The following is a 7,896-nucleotide window of genomic DNA, read 5'->3' on the forward strand; positions in this document are numbered from 1 at the left end:
AAAAAAAAAAAAAAAAAAACAGAAACAGACTCACAGACATAGAAAACAAACTTATGGTTACCAAAGGGGAAAGGGAGGGAGAGGAAGGATAAATTAGGGGTTTGGGATTAGCAGATACAAACTACTATACATAAAATAGATAAGCAACAAGGATTTACTGTATAGCACAGGGAACTATATTCAATATATTGTAATAACCTATAATGGAAAATAAAAATAATCTGAAAAAATATATATAACTGAATCACTTTGCCATATACTAGAAACTAATACAATATTGCAAACCAACTATACTTCAGTTTTTTAAAATGCTGCTTTGGGTTTGAATGCCCCATCATACATTTCTTTCATCGAGAAGCCCTAGGCTTTTTCATTTTATTTATTTATTTATTTTTTTGCGGTACGTGGGCCTCTCACTGCTGTGGCGTCTCCCATTGCGGAGCACAGGCTCCGGACGCACAGGCTCAGCGGCCATGGCTCACGGGCCCAGTCGCTCCGCAGCATGTGGGATCTTCCCGGACCGGGGCACGAACCCACGTCCCCTGCATCGGCAGGAGGACTCTCAACCACTGCGCCACCAGGGAAGCCCAGGCTTTTCCATTTTAAACCTCCCATATTTCCCAAAGCAAGACAACCGGTCTTCATTAGTCTCAAAGGCTAGCAGAGCTTTTCCTCACAGAGAGCTATGAATGCTGAAGGGTTCAAAAGCAATTATAACATATTCAAGGCTCTCTTCCTTATGGTTCCAGCAAATACTCTGCCATCTGTCTGCCTGCTTTTTCTGTCACTGCTGAAATTCTGACACCATGCTCATGGTCAAAGCCACTCCTGTGGCTATTCGAATTTATTTCCTGCTTTTCTCATTCTCTTTCTGTTTTTCATGCTGCTATCAAACTCACCTAGTTATTCACAGTAATTCTCTTAGTGAGAATCAATTAGAGGTTTTTTTTTTTTGTTTTTTTTTTTTCTTGCGTTATGCGAGCCTCTCACTGCTGCGGCCCCTCCCATTTGCGGAGCACAGGCTCCGGACGCGCAGGCCCAGCAGCCATGGCTCACGGGCCCAGCCGCTCCGCGGCATGTGGGATCCTCCCGGACCGGGGCACGAACCCGCGTCTCCTGCATCGGCAGGCGGACTCTCAACCACTGCGCCACCAGGGAAGCCCCAATTAGAGGTTTTGATTCTCAAGGCATATAACCTGATTTTTCTGCTTGTTCTGACATATTTTTCCTTGTCCTTGTTACTGTACTTAGACCCAGAGAAGTAACATTTTCTTCTGCATTTGTAAAAATCTCTACTTTTTCCCCCAAAGATATTTCACCACAGTTGACTATTTTAACTGAGAACATGTAGCATGTACCATGCACTCCTTTCCTTAGTCCTTGAAAACAATTTTCAGCTTTTGTTCTGCTATATCGTTATTCCCAGATACTTTTTTGGCAGTACATACAATGCAGTAACTTGCTACTCTTTTAAAGGCCACAGTAATTTTTTTTCTTTTTTTCTTTTTTATACAGCAGGTTCTTATTAGTTATCTGTTTCATACATATTAGTGTATATATGTCAATCGCAATCTCCCAAGTCATCCCACCACCACCCCCTCCCCCTGCTTTCCCCCCTTGGTATCCATACGTTTGTTCTCTACATCTGTGTCTGTTTCTGCCTTGCAAACCGGTTCATCTGTACCATTTTTCTAGATTCCACAAATGTGCGTTAATATACAATATTTGTTTTTCTCTTTCTGACTTACTTCACTCTGTATGACAGACTCTAGGTCCATCCACATCTCTACAAATGACCCAATTTCGTTCCTTTTTATGGCTAATATTCCGTTGTATATATGTACCACATCTTCTTTATCCATTTGTCTGTCGATGAGGTTGCTTCCATGAGCGGGCTCTTGTAAATAGTGCTGCAAGGGCCACAGTAATTTTAAAAATCCAAAACCTTCTTTTTACCACCTAAAAAATCCTAATGCACCCAACAAGGATTTTGAAATGGCCTGGGAACAGTTCGTGATACACAAAGGATATCTCTGTTTCTTAGCAAAGTGATAGAACATAAACACCTGCAACTCAACAGACTTGTGAGATACTTTCTTAATTGTGAAATAACGTCTAAATTATATTGATTTAGTGTTATTTTTTGCATTCAAATTCTCTGAAAAATTAATAATCCAAGTGTGGTATAAAGGGTACCATTTTATTAATTAGATTAGTGGGCTGCTAGAGCCGAATATTCCCCACTTTACCAAGCACAAGGGCTTCCTGTAGAATTCTACTAGACCAAGACAGGCCTTTCCTCTGAGCAATAGTGATAAAGTTGTCTAAATATGTGAGCTGCAATGTTTTTGTTTTCTTCAAGTAAAAAGTTGAAAGATGTGTTGGAGGATTTTGTGAGCAGACCTTTTGTTTCTTAATGACTATTCTGCCTCACAGAGAGACTGAGTGACTTGGCTGCTCTCAGGTGTCAGAGGCCCACGTGGGGGGTTACAGCCCTCATTTGCTGGGCTTGGGGCAAATATTCAATGAATATTCTTTAGTAATGAGTGTTATTACAGTTCCAACATTTTTATACATTTTAAGGTTGGCCCTTTGAACATTTGGATTTCATAGAATATATTAAAATGGTTTAAAACTCTATGGAGGTGGGCTTCCCTCGTGGCGCAGTGGTTGAGAGTCCGCCTGCCAATGCAGGGGACACGGGTTCATGCCCCAGTCTGGGAAGATCCCATGTGCCGCGGAGCGGCTAGGCCCGTGAGCCATGGGTGCTGAGCCTGCACGTCCGGAGCCTGTGCTCCACAATGGGAGAGGCCACAGCAGTGAGAGGCCTGCGTACTGCAAAAAAAAAACTCTATGGAGGGACTTTCCTGGTGGCACAGTGGTTAAGACTTTGTGCTCCCAACGCAGGGGGCCTGGGTTCTATCCCTGGTCAGGGAACTAGATCCCACATGCATGCCACAACCAAGAGTTCGCATGCCACAAATAAGGAGCTGGCAAACTGCAACTAAGGAGCCCTCGAGCCACAACTAAGGAGACTGCCTGCTGCAACTAAGACCTGGTGCATCCAAATAAATAAATAAATATTAAAATAAAACTCTATGGAGTAAATATGTACCCCTTCCCCCATTTTTGACACTATAGTGAGATATTTTGAATTGTAAAGTGCCCTTCTTTTTACTTACAACATTTTATAATTATGTAACAATGCGAAAGTGTTCAGAATAAGTCCTTCCTTTTATGTTTTTATGTTGTGTGAACACTATGGAATAAATCGATTTCTGTTGCCATCGCCATAGGTTTTTCTTATCACATGTGGTTTTTCCAGTTACTAAGCACATAGCATAATTTAAACCATTCAAGCACTGGAGTCAAGAGAACTGGTCTGAGTTCCAGCTTACTAAGCAGGTGATGCTCAAAACACAGCCATGGGCAAAGGGCCACAGAAGTCCATTCTCTGAAGTTGGTGTGTGATGTGTTAATTTATAGCCTAATTCTCCTGTTGACTTCTCAATTCACTGCATCGTAAAGATTTTAGCTGCAGCTAAAAAAGAAAGAAAGAAATCCAAAGACTGATACTTTCCTCATAATTTCCAGAGTTTTAACATGCAAGGTATATATAAAAAGTATACATATTTGGATTTCATATTATATCTGTTCCATATGACACATATAACATACATATGTGACACATATACATAGAAAACATATTCATATGATAAAACTGTGGTACAGACTTCAGTAATTCATGTACAACCATCACTACTTTTGCCATATCCATATACAAAATGAACGTTATTACCTAATATGTTTTTTTTTAATCTTTATTGAAATATAGTTGATTTACAATGTTGAGTTAGTTTCTGGTGTACAGCAAAGTGATTTAGTTTCATATATATATATATTCTTTTCATGTTCTTTTCCATTATGGTTTATTACAGGATATTGAATATACTTCCCTGTGCTATATATATAGTAGGACCTTGTTGTTTATCTATTTTATATATAGTAGTGTATATCTGCTAATCCCAAACTCCTAGTTTATCCCTCCCCCACCCCTTTTCCCCTTTGGTAGCCATAAGTTTGTTTTCTATGTCTGTGAGTCTGTTTCTATTTTGTAAATAAGTTCGTGTCATATTTTAGATTCCACATATAAGTGATATGATATTTGTCTTTGTCTTACTTCACTTAGTATGATAATCTATAGGTCCATCCATGTTGCTGCCAATGGCATTATTTCATTCTTTTTTATTGCTGAGTAGTGTTCCATTGTATATATGTACCACATCTTCTTTATCCATTCATCTGTCAAGGGAATTTAAATTGCTTCCATGTCTTGGCTATTGTAAATAGTGCTGCTATGAACATTGGGGTGAATGTATCTTTTGAATTATATGCCCAGGAATGGGGTTGTCGGATCATACGGCAACTCTGTTTTTAGTTTTTTTTTTTTTTAACATCTTTATTGGAGTATAATTGCTTTACAGTGGTATGTTAGTTTCAGCTTCACAACAAAATGAATCAGTTATATATATACATATGTTCCCATATCTCTTCCCGCTTGCATCTCCCTCCCTCCCACCCTCCCTATCCCACCCCTCCAGGTGGTCACAAAGCACCGAGCTGATCTCCCTGTGCTATGTGGCTGCTTCCCACTAGCTATCTACCTTACGTTTGGTAATGTATATATGTCCATGCCTCTCTCTCGCTTTGTCACAGCTTACCCTTCCCCCTCCCCATATCCTCAAGTCCATTCTCTAGTAAGTCTGTGTCTTTATTCCTGTTTCACCCCTAGGTTCTTCATGACATTTTTTCCCTTAAATTCCATATATATGTGTTAGCATACGGTATTTGTCTCTCTCTTTCTGACTTACTTCACTCTGTATGACAGACTCTAGGTCTATCCACCTCATTACAAATAGTTCAATTTCGTTTCTTTTAATGGCCGAGTAATATTCCATTGTATATATGTGCCACATCTTCTTTATCCATTCATCCAATGATGGACACTTAGGTTGTTTCCATCTCTGGGCTATTGTAAATAGAGCTGCAATGAACATTTTGGTACATGATTCTTTTTGAATTATGGTTTTCTTAGGGTATATGCCTAGTAGTGGGATTGCTGGGTCATATGGTAGTTCTATTTGTAGTTTTTTAAGGAACCTCCATACTGTTCTCCACAGTGGCTGCACCAATTTACATTCCCACCACCAGTGTAGGAGCCCTAATATATTTCTTTAAATTGATGCACATTTCAAAATTTAAATAAAATGATGCTCAGTCCTAAGTGCAGGGTATATTTATCCCTGGTGGCAATTATGGACACAGCACTAAATAACAGAGAATCACAAGTGAGAGAGATGACCCCTTCCCCAGGTTCTTTCAGCCTCGGTAGGTATCACAGTTAGAAAGTCTCAGTTTGGAACTTTTGACAAAAGAAGTACATCTTTTGACAACAGAAGAGTAAGTCTCAGACCAAGAGCCTCCACCGAACAGTAGGGTTTAGCTAAAATTCAGTAATGCTATTTTGTTTTCCTTGTACTGACCCCAGTATATAAAAGGGGGGGAAAAAGCAATAACATAGAAAAAAAAGTTTTGTGATCACATTCTCCTTTATTTATTTATTTATTTTATTTTGGACAGGCTGTGCAGCCTGCAGGATCTTAGTTCCCTGACCAAGTACTGAACCCAGCCCCCACAGTGAAGGTGCTGAGTCCTAATCACTGGACCGCCAGGGAATTCCCAACATTCTCCTTTAAGAACATAAATTGTTAAAGTTAATTTTATTTAAAAAGACATAAGTGAACATGTGAGAATTTACCATGTTAGTACTACTTTAATTTAATCTAAGCAATTCATAATTATTATAGGGATTTTTCAAATAGCCATGCTGGAACTCAGAAAAGAAATAGGAACACCAGGTAAAGAAGCCAGCTCTTTCTAGTATTTTGCTTTTTACTCAAATATTGAGACTATTTTACATAACTAATTATAAGTTGCTATATAACTATGGTTATGGCAATTATAAGTTTGATTAATGTGTAGGATCAAAAACTGCAAATACAATAAGCTTTTGGTTCTCTTGCTAATTCTCCTTCACAAACCGAGATATACATCTGAATATACAACAGGCACGGATTGGGTGACAGACTCAGAACAGAGATTGGGAGCAAGAGGGCAGCCAGGCGCAAAGGAGAAGCCATTCCAAACTGGGAACACCAGCCTGCAGGCAAACGGAGCTCTTCATGCATGCGTGCTGTGAGGAGACTGTGGTCTATATACACAGTCATTGCATGACAACAACTGCCAGGGCTACCTACTGGTGTTGGTGACATTCCAGAGCGCTCCATGCAGTCTCACTTGTGGGGCATGCATTTTCCATAAGAGTGAGAAACTTCATCTATTTGCCTGCTTTCAGACGGTGTTTAACTCTCTGCTTTAACCTTTGAAAGGGGAAAAGAATCGCTAACAAAAGCGTAAGAACATATTTTTGTAGTTGTCCGATGTTTGCTCCAGCAACTATAGCTTGTGAAAGGGGCCCAACTCCATGGAAGAAAGGGACATTGTAAGTCCCAACTCCATGACTGAGACTTTGGGCAAGTTGCTTTACATTTGGGTGTCTCCATTTCCTGACCTGTAAGATGGGTACAATAATACATACCCATTTGACTTAGGCTGTTGTTGACCTAATTAATCTCCAAATACCCTTTTCACTGTAAAATGTCTGTGATCTGCGTCCTAAGCTTACACAGATGAACTAATTTCCTTTCACTGGGGTATTTTCCTAGGAAAATGGTTATGGTTTCCTGTCTTCCCTTTTGGAATCTCTTAAGTAACACTCCACATCTAAGCTCCTGGTGGTGATTTCTGACACACGCAGCAGTGAGTGGTAGCTTGCAGTGAGCAGCGGCTGGGAACGAGACTATAGTTCTCTGACCGGGAATCGAACCGTGGTTGCCTGGGTGGAAACCAGGAATCTTAACTGCTAGACCACAGGGCCAGCAGCCAGAATCTAAATCCCCAGTCCCTGTCTACCTTGAAAGGAGGGATCTGACAAGGAGACAAGGTATAGAGGAAAGTAAAGTGCTTATTAAGAAAGAAGAGTACATGCAGAAAGATGCATGGGCGAACTCAACGAGAGAGTCCTGAGGGTCACACCTTTGGGAAGTTTAAATCCTTTATAAGGGGGCAGTCTTCTGGGTCTTTGTCTTCTTCTTGACCAGTCGTATTTCTTTGACTCCATGGCTTATTTGTCTCAGGACCCTCCCCTGGGTGCGAATGCACCCCTCAGTCAAGATGGTGTCGGTATCATTCCATTGCAAAGGCGTCTGGGAGGGAAAATAGCAAGACTCATTATGGTCTGGCATCCCCTGCATATGTGTAGTGTTTCCCTTGCCCCAAGGATGAGAAGTGTATGACCTCTTGATCTTTTAACAAGGTTTAGTCCCTCTCTGTTCCTGCCATAGAAGTGTCCAATATCCGGCTATTTGCCCTATTCCTGTTGTTGTTTCTTACATTGAAGTGCAGATCTTGAAATGCAGACAGGAGGCTGGTAGTGAATGTCCGGCCTGGAGCCCATCTTTTTCTCACCTCAGGAAGTATGAACAGGAGGCCAGTTGCAAACTTCTAGCCTGGAGCCCATCTATCTCCTGCCTCAGTGGGTTCACAATGACTAATGTCCTGCTGAGTTCCACAGTCCACACAGGTGGCATCCAGGCGATGTGACTCTGGGAGGTGATGTGGGAAACTGTAAGATAAGGTGACACCGGGAAGATATTTTATCAAAACGCCAAAGTGTGAGAAAGCATATCCTCCTTCACATTTCAACACATTTATGTCACTTGGGTGACAGCTCTTAAGCAGCAGTGCACTGGCAGCTGCTAAGCTGGCTTGTCACAT

The sequence above is a fragment of the Lipotes vexillifer genome, unplaced genomic scaffold (assembly GCF_000442215.2).
Source record: "Lipotes vexillifer unplaced genomic scaffold, Lipotes_vexillifer_v1.1 scaffold129, whole genome shotgun sequence".
Lineage (NCBI taxonomy): Eukaryota > Metazoa > Chordata > Mammalia > Artiodactyla > Lipotidae > Lipotes > Lipotes vexillifer.